Below are 13,730 nucleotides of genomic sequence, written 5' to 3' on the forward strand. Positions count from 1 at the left end.
TCACTGACTAGTGAGACGCATGGTTTACGAATATTTGGGATTTTTTACTAGTCAAGTTGACTAGTGAACCACCAGATTTCGATTTATTTTAGTAGTCAAGGCATTTTTTTAGTAGTCAAATGCCTTGACTAGTGCCTTATGTTGAGCCCTGTTCACAACTGGTTTGCAGTGTAAACACTATCGTCTCGTCTAACCTCAACAATATTCTTAGTTTGCCAACACGAATGTTAACGTTAAATAAATCACAGTTAAATTGTAGCTAGACGCACTAATAGTCAATGCGCACCATAAAGAGAATAAAAAGTCTGTAGCTACTACCCGTTTACCATTAGCCCTTTTACTATCCTAATTGCCACCATGATCTTTTCCTCTATTAAAAAATCTTAACCTGATTATTTAATAGTGTATTTAACTTTCGGCTCACTCTGAACCGTTGATGTCTCTTCATTTCAGACACGAAAATCAAAGCCCAAAAGTTTACTTCACCTAAGGCCTCAATTATTTACTCTTTGTTTCACTAAGCCTATTACGGTTGATACTTAATATAACCGCCGGAGTCTAGGTTTTAGTTTTCATCATGAAATCACTAAACCAAGGATTATTCTATATACAGATATAGTATCCCTTACAAAAAAGTTCGTAAGAATCCTTAAGAAAATACTAGGGATGGCTTGTGAGTCTTTGGGAGAGAGGTTTTTGGGAAAAATTTCTTAAGATTTCTATGCTAAATTTTTTGGAATTTTTGAGAATAACACTTTGGGAATTGCTTTGGGAAAGCTTTGTTAAGAACTATTTAGAATTTTCTTGGGAAATATTGGGATACATATTTTGGGTAATGTTTGGAAATATTATCTTAAGAGTTCTTTTGTAGATATATGGGAACTTTAAAGAGGAATAATTTGGGAAATTCTTTGGGAAGTATCTCCTTAAGAGTTCGGTGGAATTTATAGGGACACTTTAAAGAGGAATAATTTGGGAAATTCTTTGGGAAGTATCTCCTTAAGAGTTCGGTAGAATTTATACGGACACTTTAAAGAGCAATAATTTGGGAAATTCTTTGGGAAGTATCTTCTAAAGAGTTCGGTGGAATTTATAGGGACATTTTAAAGAGCAATAATTTGGGAAATTCTTTGGGAAGTATCTTCTAAAGAGTTCGGTGGAATTTATAGGGACACTTTAAAGAGGAATAATTTGGGAAATTCTTTGGGAAGTATCTCCTTAAGAGTTCGGTAGAATTTATAGGGACATTTTAAAGAGCAATAATTTGGGAAATTCTTTGAGAAGTATCTTCTAAAGAGTTCGGTGGAATTTATAGGGACACTTTAAAGAGCAATAATTTCGGGAAAATCTTGAGAAAAATCTCCTTAAGAGTTCGGTGGAATTCATAGGGACACTTTAAAGAGCAATAATTTCGGGAAAATCTTGAGAAAAATCTCCTTAAGAGTTCGGTGGAATTTATAGGGACACTTTAAAGAGCAATAATTTCGGGAAAATCTTGAGAAAAATCTCCTTAAGAGTTCGGTGGAATTTATAGGGACACTTTAAAGAGCAATAATTTCGGGAAAATCTTGAGAAAAATCTCCTTAAGAGTTCGGTGGAATTTATAGGGACACTTTAAAGAACAATAATTTCGGGAAAATCTTGAGAAAAATCTCCTTAAGAGTTCGGTGGAATTTATAGGGACACTTTAAAGAGGAATAACTTTGGGAAATTCTTTGGCAAGTATTTCTTTAGAGTTCGGTGGAATATAATGGGAAAGTTTAAAGATTAACATTTATTAATTGGAGATAGTTTATTTAAAAAATAATAAAACCATAAATTACGAATTTGATGATTTATTATTAATAGATAAATACAATCGCTCAAGCTGTAAAACGTTTACATTTCTATTCAGAGATGTGCCTAATTTCCATCTAGAGTTGTTTTTAGTAAGATTAGAAAAGATTTGCTTTCCGAATTTATTTTGATACATTTTTTCAGGTTATTCTTGTTGACTGCATGTAATAAAGGTTCGTCAGATTCTTCAATGGTAAAAATAACATTTTGTATAGGATCGTTATTTCCTAATTGCGTCGACCACTTGCTAGTTTTTATTAATTTCATTCCTGAAATTAATACTTCGTTTCGGTGCGTGGAATAAATGTTATTTATTCTTAAGAATTGCAAATCTCCATTAATTTCAATGCAAACATAAGAATTTTCGGTTTTTGTACTTTTTGTTTCTGAACTATAAAAAACATCATTGGCAACTAAATTTTTGTGTACAGAAACGTTAAGGTGGTTTAAACTTTGTTCCATCAACAAATCCTGGTCATTAATTGGTTTTTTGTATCGCGGGTTTGATTTCCTCAAAATAAAATTGGGTTTAAAAGTTTCTAAACTGGTGGAAGGAAAATGGCTGTAAAATCTCGTAGGAGGGTATTTTTTTTGAAATAGCTGTTTTCCTTAACGAGGGTTGGTAAAAACTGGAGAAATATGATTTTTTGTGATAATTGTAGTTCAATGCGCTGGGTTCCACTGAACAATTTAAGTAAACGTCCATTATTAGACTCAAATGGAAAGGCTGAATAACACCATAATGGGCCCCAATTGGAAACACAGTCCACTAAATGATTTATTTGGTGAATGTTGAACGACATATTTTGTAGGCCGTAAGCATTTTCATGTTCTATTAGAAATTTTACAGCCATTTTTCTTATTTGAAATAAAGAATCATTCTCTATGGAGTCAGAGAGTAAGGCATGGGTAATACTGATTAGCGTCATCCAATTATTATAAAATCTTGGCGGTAAAATTCCTTTCAAAACAAAGGGGGAATAAAATAAACCCCAAGCACGCCACTCACTGGCTTTCCAATACGCTCGAGACTCGAAAGTCCTGGGCTTTCGAGAGAATTCCTTGGCAACCTTTATGTCTCCTATCTAAAACTTCGACTTTATTACCAATATAGTAATCTTCTGTATGGTTTTTGAAATCTAACCACATGTTTGTTACATTCCGAAATACACCGAGGCACAAGCAGTGCATGTAATCTACCATTACGTCATTAACCACGTCAAAATTATTTAATCCTAACAAAACTGATGGCCCTTTAATACCATTGCTATAGCAATTTCTCTCAACTGCAACCCTAGCATCATTTAATACTTTTAAATGGGTACGTTTTTCGATATTTTCGTATCCATTGTAAGGGTAGCATTTCTTGTTATTATAGTACACCCCACGATGGAAACACCACGGACAACCATACTCCCCATTAAATTGTATCATATTTAGCAGACTGCATCGGGCAATGGTATCGACTGAGCAACGTCCAGAAAAAACTTTAGATTTAATTATCTTATTTTTCTTTAGTTTTCCACGTCAAACCGTCGGTTGATAAAAAAATTCATCGTGTTTACGAAGGGCTTTAAAAAGCTGTTCATATTTGGCTTTTCATACCCAAACCAAAGACCAGCAACTAAAGTGTTTCTTTCCCTTGCTTTTAATGGTAACTCATTTAGCGTTATCTGTAGTGGCCATAAATTAAATTTCGAGGATCCAAAAACTGGAACACCGTCGGTGTTCCAAGTTATGGAAAAATCGTTTTTACCGGCGATGTTTCTTTTTTTGTATCTATAAGATTCTGTTATGTCAGAGACTTCAAATTGGTTAAAATTTGTACTTCTATTTATAGGATTTACGAGTTCCAATATATTTTTAATTTGAGCTGGTAAATCATATTCCAAAAAATAACACCCATCTTTTAATAATGTCTCTACTCTGAGGGATTCTTGGCATATTTTACAAATTAAAAACTCTTCTTCATTTATATTTTGCGCGAGATAATTAAATTTGCAACTTTTGCAGTAAAAGTGTGGCTTTACAAACGTTTTTGATTCCGAAAAGTTCTTAAAAAACATATATTTGGTTGATGGGAATTTCGTACAGCAATTAGATGGCAAATGCCAGCGAATTAATTCAAGGAGACTGGATAAAGCCTGAGCTGATAAATGAAATCGAAGGAGAAATGCCTTTATAAGGAGCAAACTTTCCTTTTGAGACCTCCGTACAGCGGTTTTTCCTTCAAAAAATTATCATCTAATTTTAGTTTTGCCGACTTTGAACTACTTAATCAACAACTTATACCATATCAGTATCATTTGTATCACTTTGGTCTTCATTATCACTTGAACTACTCGCATCGGAGCAAGATGAAGACTGGTGGTTATCATTGCTCCTGCCAATAATTTTCACCTTCACATATTTTTACAAGAAATATATTTTAATGACTCACGATTCATCGTCGTATTGCATAGAAACTTCATCTTCTAAAGGGGTTTCACTTAAATGACCGAGATAATAAGTCAACTTAATTTCAAAAACGTAGAAAAGCATATTACATACGCGTACGTACTTTGTTTCCGTATGTTGCTCATTTAATAGCAATGCGTTGTTAACGTTGGGGTTTCATATTTTTTAAGTACTGAGGAGTCACCGCTTGACAAATGTACACTGATTTTCCTTTTTTTTTAATCCCTTTTTATAGCGCACCATGGACCTTGCGGGGATTTTTCCGTGGAGGCTAAATGACTACGATACTTATATATTTGAAAACATGGCAATTAAATTTTTGATCCCTAAAATGTTTTCATTTTGTAAAAAACTTTCGATTCCAGGAAAATGGGTCTTAACCACTTTGAAAAAGAGGTAGTGTAGGTTTCCAAGAAATTTTCCAAGCGCGTTTACCTACTAGACCAAGAGCCAGTGGCCTGGATCTTACCTCATAAAGTACAAAAGATCTGACCAATGGAATGAGTTTAGTTTTGATGCTCATTAATAGATTTTGCCGTCTTAAGGTACGTTCACAAACGAGCGAGAATATGAAGATTACGCGTGAAGCTTAGGCTGAAGTTAGAAACCTATTCTCGCGGGCTGATTTTGAATTCAGCTTCCGCTTTCAACATCATCGTGATCTTCTCGCTCGGGCGTTCACATAAATGGCGAGAAAAATTAAAATCCCGCGTTTCGCGCATGCGCATCTTGACGGATCGACAAAGATGGCGATTGTAAAGAATAGACGTGTGGTTCTTTTGCTGTTGAAAAAAAATCCTACTGAGAAAGAAACAAGAGCTCGAAAAAAATGTAAAACGAAAGAGATGACAAGATCGCCGATGGTGGGTGCATCCGATTTGGCAAAATAGGAAAATTGAAGGATATTTTCATACTCTGGTACGTAAAAGCCAAGGCTTAACAAGAACACAAGCTATGTAAATCCTGTTTTTAAGTTTGAAAAAATGTATGACCTATTCATAGCTAAATACTATGAGGATTTGTGACCATTCTTATTTCCACAACTTTCTGAGAATGACGCTGGACGTTTTTGATAAGTTGGTTGGAATGCTAGCAAGTTCCCTTAAAAAGTATCCTCGTTCTAGAGAACCGCTTTCCCCAGCTCATCGTTTAGCTATTACATTAAGGTAATCTTTTCAATTCAAAGAATATATATTTTTAAGATTTGATATCTAATTTCGCGTTTCCTAGGTTTTTAGCCACTGGTGATAGCTTTATGAGTACTGCCTATGGCTTTAGAATTGGCAAATCGACATCTCACTATGTCATTAAAGAGACTTGCGACGCTTTGTGGAAAGTTTTACAACCACTGTATCTTCCGGTATGATTTGGTTTATACTTTAAACTCGATAACCAATACTGAATGGTGTTTCTCTTAAGACCCCAACTAGGGCAATATGGATGGAAGCGGCCACGCAATTTCGACGACAATGGCAATACCCCAATTGTTGTGGGGCTGTAGATGGCAAGCATGTCGCAATTAAACAGCCCGCGAAAACGGGGTCAATGTACTATAATTACAAAGTATGGATCTTCTTTTCTAATTAATTTTACATTTAAAATTTTTTAATAACTGCTATAAATATTATTGTTGCAAAAGGGTACAAATTCTATTGTCCTCATGGCTGTAGTTGACGCAGCATACAAATTCTTGGCGGTAGATGTAGGAGCCTACGATTCAAGCTCAGACGGCGGCATATTTAAGTCGTCAGAAATCGGCCAAGCCCTGGAAAAAGGAACACTAGGCATTCCAGGACCTTCTACCTTACCAAGAAGTGACATTCGAGCCCCCCATGTATTATTGGGTGATGAAGCGTTCCAGCTTAGGACTGATTTTCACCGACCATATCCAGGAAGGAATTTAGACTCGAAGAAAAGAGTGTTTAACTATAGGTTAAGCAGAGCCAGGCGTTGCAGTGAAAATGCTTTTGGTTTATTAGGTGCCAGATGGCAGGTTTACCATCGAACCATGACCTTAAATCCTGACAACGTTGATAGAGTTGTGAAAGCAACTGTTGTGCTTCACAACTTTTTGATGGCTATCGAGCCAGGCCAAAAGAAAAAAAAAACAGGGTATATTGCCCACCAGGGTACGCTGATTTTATTGATAAAAATGGGAAATTTTGTTATGCTCATGGAATGATGAACCTGAGAATTGTTTTACCGATATTGCCTGCTCAACAGCGCGAAATTCTAGCCAAGAAGCGACACGAACACGTCAGAAATATACCGATTATTTTTGGAGTGAGGAGGGAGAAGTCCCCTGGCAATGGGAGATGCCTGGGGTTACTAATCCACGAAGTGATAATTAAAAAACAATAATAATAAATTTGTTTTCAATCATTTTATTTGATATATAAAAGTATCATTTTACAAAATAAATAATTTAGCCATACTGTACAAATTTAGTTTTCAGAACTATCTGCTTCAGTTTTTTCAATATATTCATAAACTGTTTGAAGCAGTTTGAGCTCGCACTTGTTTTTATATTTAGGGCCAACACGGCGCATCAAAACTGTCAGATATTTTCCTAGTTTTTCTTCGTCGTCATCTTGAATAGTTGCTTGCTTCAAAAATCTAGAATTTATTTCAATCCAATCAATCGAGGTCCCAAGTTTTAAAAATATTAATTCCTAAATTAGTAAATTTAGTCCAAACACACTCATCAACAACTGTTATTTCCGTGTCCAGTGTTGTTGTTTGTGGGGTACTCTCCCTTATTTTGCGTTTTTTTGACGTTGTGGTTTGTTTTTCTACATATTTTGAGGGTCCGGCTGTAGCTTTCTCTTGCACCGAATTATCTTCCTCAATTTCTTCATTGATGAAACCTTGCCCAAGGTTTGATAGAATCTTTATCAACCAAAAATACAATCATTATGGGAAACGAAATGGGATTAAGGGATGAATACCTTGAATGCAGCTGCATCATTAGCTTCCTCATTTAATTTTGAGACGTCCTCTGGCTCTACATTAGATGTGGTGCTAAAGAAGTTCAAAAGTAATGTAACTCTAAACAAGCTTCGTTATTATCTGCAATTACTCTCTCTTCGCAACTGTGTCCTTCAAAAAAAAGCATTTGCTTGAAGTAGGGCCATTTGACTAAAGAAATATCTCCTTCTTCTAAATATTACTGGCCTGATTTCTTTACAGAAATTGCGTGAAAGTTTACTCTAAATTGGTCCTTCAAGTATTTACAAGTTGTTTTTGCCTCTTTCTCTACAGTAAAAAATTCAAATTCTTTAAATAAAATTTGACATTTCAAGTGTATTATTCTGTGATTCTAACTTTGAATGCCAGTTTCCAGGCTAACCTGCTCCCATGCGGCTTCTATAGTATCTCTTTCCCTGTGGGAGGGAAGGAATCTATCCCATAAAACGTTATTGTTTCTGACAGATTCAATTAATGCTTCTTTTTTCTCTACTTCTTTTTGTCTTTCTTCCGCTTTTAATTGTTTCGGTTTTTCCTTCATGGATTTCATAACGTAACGGATATTAAATATAACCAGAGGTTTAATTATAGGCTTCTGATATAACTAAACTAATTGCACCATATCTTTATTAGAGAAGGCTAGAAATTTAGTGTCTCTGTCAGTTATGGCGCCACTTTTTTAGTTTCGTGGTTCCTATTGGATAATAATTGTCACGTCTTGTTTTGCGATAAAAAAAGCGGCGAGAAAATCAAACACTTTTTGATCGTGTTTGACCCGAGCTGACTGCGACAATCAGCTCCATCTATCGTCAAAAAGCGCGTCAAAGTAATCTTCTCGCAAATATGTGAACGAGGGCGCGAGAATCAGTTTCAAAAATCAGCTTCATGCGTGCGCGATCCGCCTCGACTTTATGGCTTTCTCGCTCGTTTGAGAACGCACCTTTACGCGTCACAGCTGGGGCATTTGAGGGGGGCGGGGTCATGTTTGACCCTAATGAGGTATGATTTCTTACCTCATGAGGTATATGAATAAAAAAGGTGGCAAATGATAGAACTGGAAATGGCGATTCCAAATATATGAAATCTGACGTCATATAAGGGGGCCATCAAAAAATCAGACGGGAGTTAAAATGGTCGAATGAGGTATGAATTCTTACCTCATGAGGTATATGTATGAATCAGGTGTTGTTTGATAGATAACAGAATATAAAATCTGACTGGAAATTTTGCGGCTTAGGTTTAATCTGACGGCCTGATTCTTGCGTCAGACTATGACAACTTCGTGCCTCATAAAGCCAGATTCCCAAGCGACCGAAAAAAAACCGGCGCAAATCACGCAGCATACGGAAGAAATTTTACCTTACGCCGTCGCCCGGCTGTAGACTGTTCACACTACGACTGAATTTTGAGTTTGGCGGTAGATACTTTTTGGTCACGTGACAGATTAGAGTGGTTTCCATAACATTTATTTCGCACTCTGAATTGGTATCTCTGTCCCATTGTCGTTTAGATCGTACAAGAAAGTATATTTTCAAACCTCCTCAATAAGGACTTCCTTATTAACATCTTACCTATATATATACTTCCATTAGATACGTTTTTCTTTCTTCGTGGCATGTTTCCGACCAAAAAGAAATACATGGCGGCTATCAATCTACCTAGCGTATGCGTGCACTCTTGAAATTTATGACGTAGTCAGTGGGATAATTTTATTGGCTGAGACACCGGCGTAACGCCGAACACGACCGAAAATAGAACACAACTTGCGCCAGGCCGAGCGGAAATTCCGTTCGACTCGGGGTAAAGATTTTTCGGTTGAACCCCTTTCTGCCGGGTCTCCGTCGTGATTTCCGTCGAATGCAAGTCTAGCTTAAATGTAGCAGGTGATATATTGTAAACTTAACTTGTTTGAGCGAGTTGCCTCTGTTTCTATCAAGGTAATGTGGTGAAATATTTTTGACTGTTATAAATGAGATGAACTTAAATTGGCATCATTTAATAATAGAGCTATTTCAATTCGGGGGTAAGGAGAGTTTTTGAGGCGGGGTTTCGCCAGTCCCCGCATAGGTGCCTTATTGTGCTTGAAACTTAGCTTAGAGTTCTACAGTGGCACTCACGGAGGGAGGGTGAAAACCTGCTCCGTTTATTGGCAGGCCCAACTGTTTCCCCCTTCAACTGATATAGCTTTATGCAGGCACATTTTATTTCTAACTCATTCAATGAAACCTTCTAACGTTAAATTATTATTTAATGCAAATAAAGATACAAAAAATGTTTCATTTTAAACGTCATCTGGTTCATCATCCGAATCAGTCTGAAAATCAATATATACGGTATCATAGTCATAGTCACCCTCCCTCCGTGTGGGCCACTGGAAAAATCTATGCTAAATTTCGCGCACAATAAGGCACCTGGGCGGGGACTGACGAAACCCCGCCTCAAAAACTCTCCTTACCCCCTAATTGAAATAGCTCTAATATTTAATGATGCCAATTTATGTTCATCTCATTTATCACAATCAAAAATATTTCACCACATTACCTCGATAGAAACAGAGTTAACTCGCTCAAACAAGTTAAGTTTAATGTACTTGACATCAGTGGGGCTGGTTTTACAATATATCACCAGCTACATTTAAGCTAGACTCGTACTCGACGGAAATCACGACGGAGACCAGGCAGAAAGGGGTTCGACCGAAAAATCTTTAGGCCGACCCCGAAGAATTTCCGCTCGGCCGGGCGCAAGTTGTGTTCTATTTTTCGGTCGTGTTCGGCGTTACGCCGGTGTCTCAGCCAATAAAATTATCCCACTGACTACGTCATAAATTTCAAAAGTGCACGCATACGCTAGGTAGATTGATAGCCGCCATGTATTTTTTTTGGTTGGAAACATGCCACGAAGAAAGAAAAACGTATCTAATGGAAGTATATATAGGTAAGATGTTAATAAGGAAGTCCTTATTGAGGAGGTTAGAAAATATACTTTCTTGTACGATCTAAACGACAATGGGACAGAGATACCAATTCAGAGTGCGAAATAAATGATATGGAAACCACTCTAATCTGTCACGTGACCCAATAATATCTACCGCCAAACTCAAAATTCAGTCGTGGTGTGAACAGTCTACAGCCGGGCGACCGCGTAAGGTAAAATTTCTACTGTATGCTGCGTGATTTGCGCCGGTTTTTTTTCGGTCGAGTGGGAATCTGGCTTTATGAGGCACGAAGTTGTCATAGTCTGACGCAAGAATCAGGCCGTCAGATTAAACCTAAGCCGCGTATTTTCATGTCAGATTTTATATTCTGTTATTTAGCACGACCAGATCTATCAAACAACACCGGATTCATACATGTACCTCATGAGGTTAGAAGTCATACCTCATTCGACCATTTTAACCCCCGTCTGATTTGTTGATGGCCCCCTTTGATAACGTCAGATTTCATGTATTTGGAATCATCATTTCCAGTTCTATCATTTGCCACCTTTTTTACTCATGTACCTCATGAGGTAAGAAATCATACCTCATTAGGGTCAAACATGACCCCGCCCCCCTCAAATGCCCCAGCTGTGACACGTAAGACGGCCAAATCTATTAATGAGCATCAAAACTGAACTCATTCCAATGGTCAGACCTTTTGTACTTTATGAGGTAAGATCCAGGCCACTGGCTCTTGGTCTATACAAGAAAATCCTTCTAAAGTTGTCTTTTCAAACGTGCAAAACTAGACTAAAAAAACACGCTGAAAGCTTAAGCTCACCGTTGTCATCGTTTTGGACCAATCATGAAGTGTTTAAAAATGGACCTTTAGAATACTATTGCAGGTGGCCCGTAGAGTTTTCGGTGTTTATCAGAGGACTAGATCATTCCTATTGTATTGAAAAGAACCGAAATGGGAGTGGGAATGAACGTACTAATCCTCCGGCGTTGCCTGACGACAAGCCCTGTTTGGTTTAAGCTTGGGATCATGGAATTTCTTTTTTCAAAAATGCTTTTAGCTCGCTATGGAGAGAAAGAAATGAGGAACCACACCTTGATTTAAGATCCACAAAGAAGTAACTTTGGTTGAAAATATTCTAAAATTAACGTGGTTTTAGAAAATCTTGAAAATAGTACAGATCAAGAATCAGGTCTGTACACTCTATCCCCTCTGTCCCTTAACCCTTACCAAGCGCAAGCGAGTTAAAAATACACCGAAATAATACCCCTTTAAATTCAAATTTCCCGCCAACAACATCACGTGATACGTGACGTCATCAAACCCCCCGACCATATTTTCCCACTGGCGCACCACCGCCTAGAGAGAAGAACGAAAAGGGGGAATAATGAACCCCCCTCCACCAGACTACCGTATACGCCAGTGAAGTATGAGTGAAGTGGCGTATACGGCAGTCTATATTCTCTAGTTTAATTCAAAATTATCTATCCCGAAAAATAATCGCAAGACAACTCAAAAATAATTAAGTTCAATTTAAATCATTTCAGTTTTAAGTTTATAACTCGAAAAAATAAAAATCGGGAAATCCTTCTCGAATGTTCTAGAAGGTAGGGACCCAATATGGCAGCGTTCTGTCTAAACGTGTATCAACCTGTAGCTAAACTCGCGAATCGGGCCCCATCACCCCGACGGAAAAAGAGACCGAGGCCCAAAATAACGGGCACGGCACCATTTGTAACGGATCCCTCTTGGAAAAGAACTATCGGCCGGTCGTTGGGGGTTCGCGTTACAAGTCCCTTGTGTGCAATAGCGAGGGGAGTTGTATAGGCCTAACTTAAAACCGTCACTATCGTCCCGTAAGAGAATTTAATCCAAAGGAAAATAAACATACCTTGGGTTGCTCTTTGAATAAGTTTTATTAAATCGTTGTATTTTGTTTTAACTTTCAAAAATGTTTGACAAGATCCAAATCTGGAATCGCGACAATTCACGTAATACGATAATCGTTCCTTTCTTTCCAAAAAACCAGTTCTCTTGACCGACTACTGACCGTGTCTGGTCAAGGGAGAAACAAAAAAAGCGAACTAACTGTTCGGGAACCAAAAAACGAACTGAACTTTTGAAAGCAAACCGGTGTTCCTTATCGCCTCGGTTTGTGTTAAGAACAGGGGTTAAGGATACGAAAGGGAGGAGGAGCTTAGATGGTGACGGGCTGAACATAGTCCCCAAAGGTGGACAAGGGTGTTCAGCCCTCCGTCATCGTCTGCAACGGCTTCAGGGATGAGGTCGCTGCAACGTGATGCGCGTAACCAATGTAACTTTGTAACTAGGTGCGCCTGCACGAATCTCCCATCTGAGAGGCCGAAACCTGAGCGTTTTCCTTTGGGTCCTCGCGGAGCGCTCCCATGGAGGAATAAAACTAGGAGATCCTATTCTTCAAAAACAGTCTTTAACGAAGCTGGAAACTACTACTACCATATTTATTCCTTCTTGGGAGCGCTCCGCGAGGACCCAAAGGAAAACGCTATTAGAACGGGCAGTCGAAGACTCCTTCATCCCTATATCCTCCTAGGGAAGAAGAACTATTCCTGTTAAATATGTTTCCTTCCCTTTTCACTCCCACCCTCTTAAAAAAATGAGGCTAACCACAGAAAATGTTAAATATACGGGTTATATTTTATGACAAAATACACAATGATTTGAAATTTAAAAAAGTTGATCAAGTTCAAAATCATCCTGTTGAGATTCAAATACAGCGGTCGTATTCTGCAGAAAAGTTAAGCTCCTCCTTCTGCCCTGGCTCGCTGTTTGGACCGTCAGCCATTGCCCTTGGCCTTTTAATTGGCTACGTCTATTGATGACGTTCCATGCCTTGGCTCAGTGATTGGTGCAAATTCCGCGCAGACTCAGATGTAAACTATCAAATTTACACACCAAATTCAAAATGTTTTTTCATAAACTGACAAATGAGTTACCGGTTAAACACCGGTTTTAATGGTTGCTTCGGTAACTCTATGTGCTGATCGCACTTACAGCAGACGACATTTCAACACTTTTTATCAACCTCCCGACGTTGATCAACGTGTCGAGTAAAGTGGTGAGTGTAATTTATGAAGGATTAATTAATTTATGGAGTATTCAACTAAACTCTTTAATTTCCCCCCTTAAAAATCCGATTTAAATAAAAACACACCATTTAATTTATTTCTTTCATGATTTATTACTTGTTCAGATTGTGTAGCAACTGTCGATCGCAGGAAAGAAGTCACTGCAGTAAAAAAAGTGAGAGGGCTGATCGCCCGTGGTAACTGAATGGTTAAAGCCTTATTTGAGCACTTAGCAAGAGCAACTCCATGATTCGTTCATGCTCTTGTGGTACTAACAATTTCGCACTTATCGTATTCTCATGGAATGGTGTGTTGATGAGCGAGATACACCCATACCCTTTAATCAATATTTATCCTTTCCTCTCTCAGACGAGGTATATCTTCCAACTGCTGACGAACAAGCTTATCCAGACACTGAGTGTCAAGC

General features: G+C 37.9%; 1 long non-coding RNA gene across 1 annotated transcript; it reads left to right on the forward strand.

Annotated features, from left to right (window-relative positions):
• Positions 1 to 13,220: 13,220 nt before the first annotated feature.
• On the forward strand, positions 13,221 to 13,730 carry LOC149667317 (uncharacterized). Its single transcript, XR_016368192.1, has 3 exons — positions 13,221 to 13,293; positions 13,429 to 13,610; positions 13,673 to 13,730. It is a non-coding gene; the product is annotated as an uncharacterized LOC149667317 (long non-coding RNA).

This window comes from Phalangium opilio, unplaced genomic scaffold (assembly GCF_054372755.1).
Source record: "Phalangium opilio isolate 3A_F unplaced genomic scaffold, DU_Popi_V2 ptg000059l_1, whole genome shotgun sequence".
Classification (NCBI taxonomy): domain Eukaryota; kingdom Metazoa; phylum Arthropoda; class Arachnida; order Opiliones; family Phalangiidae; genus Phalangium; species Phalangium opilio.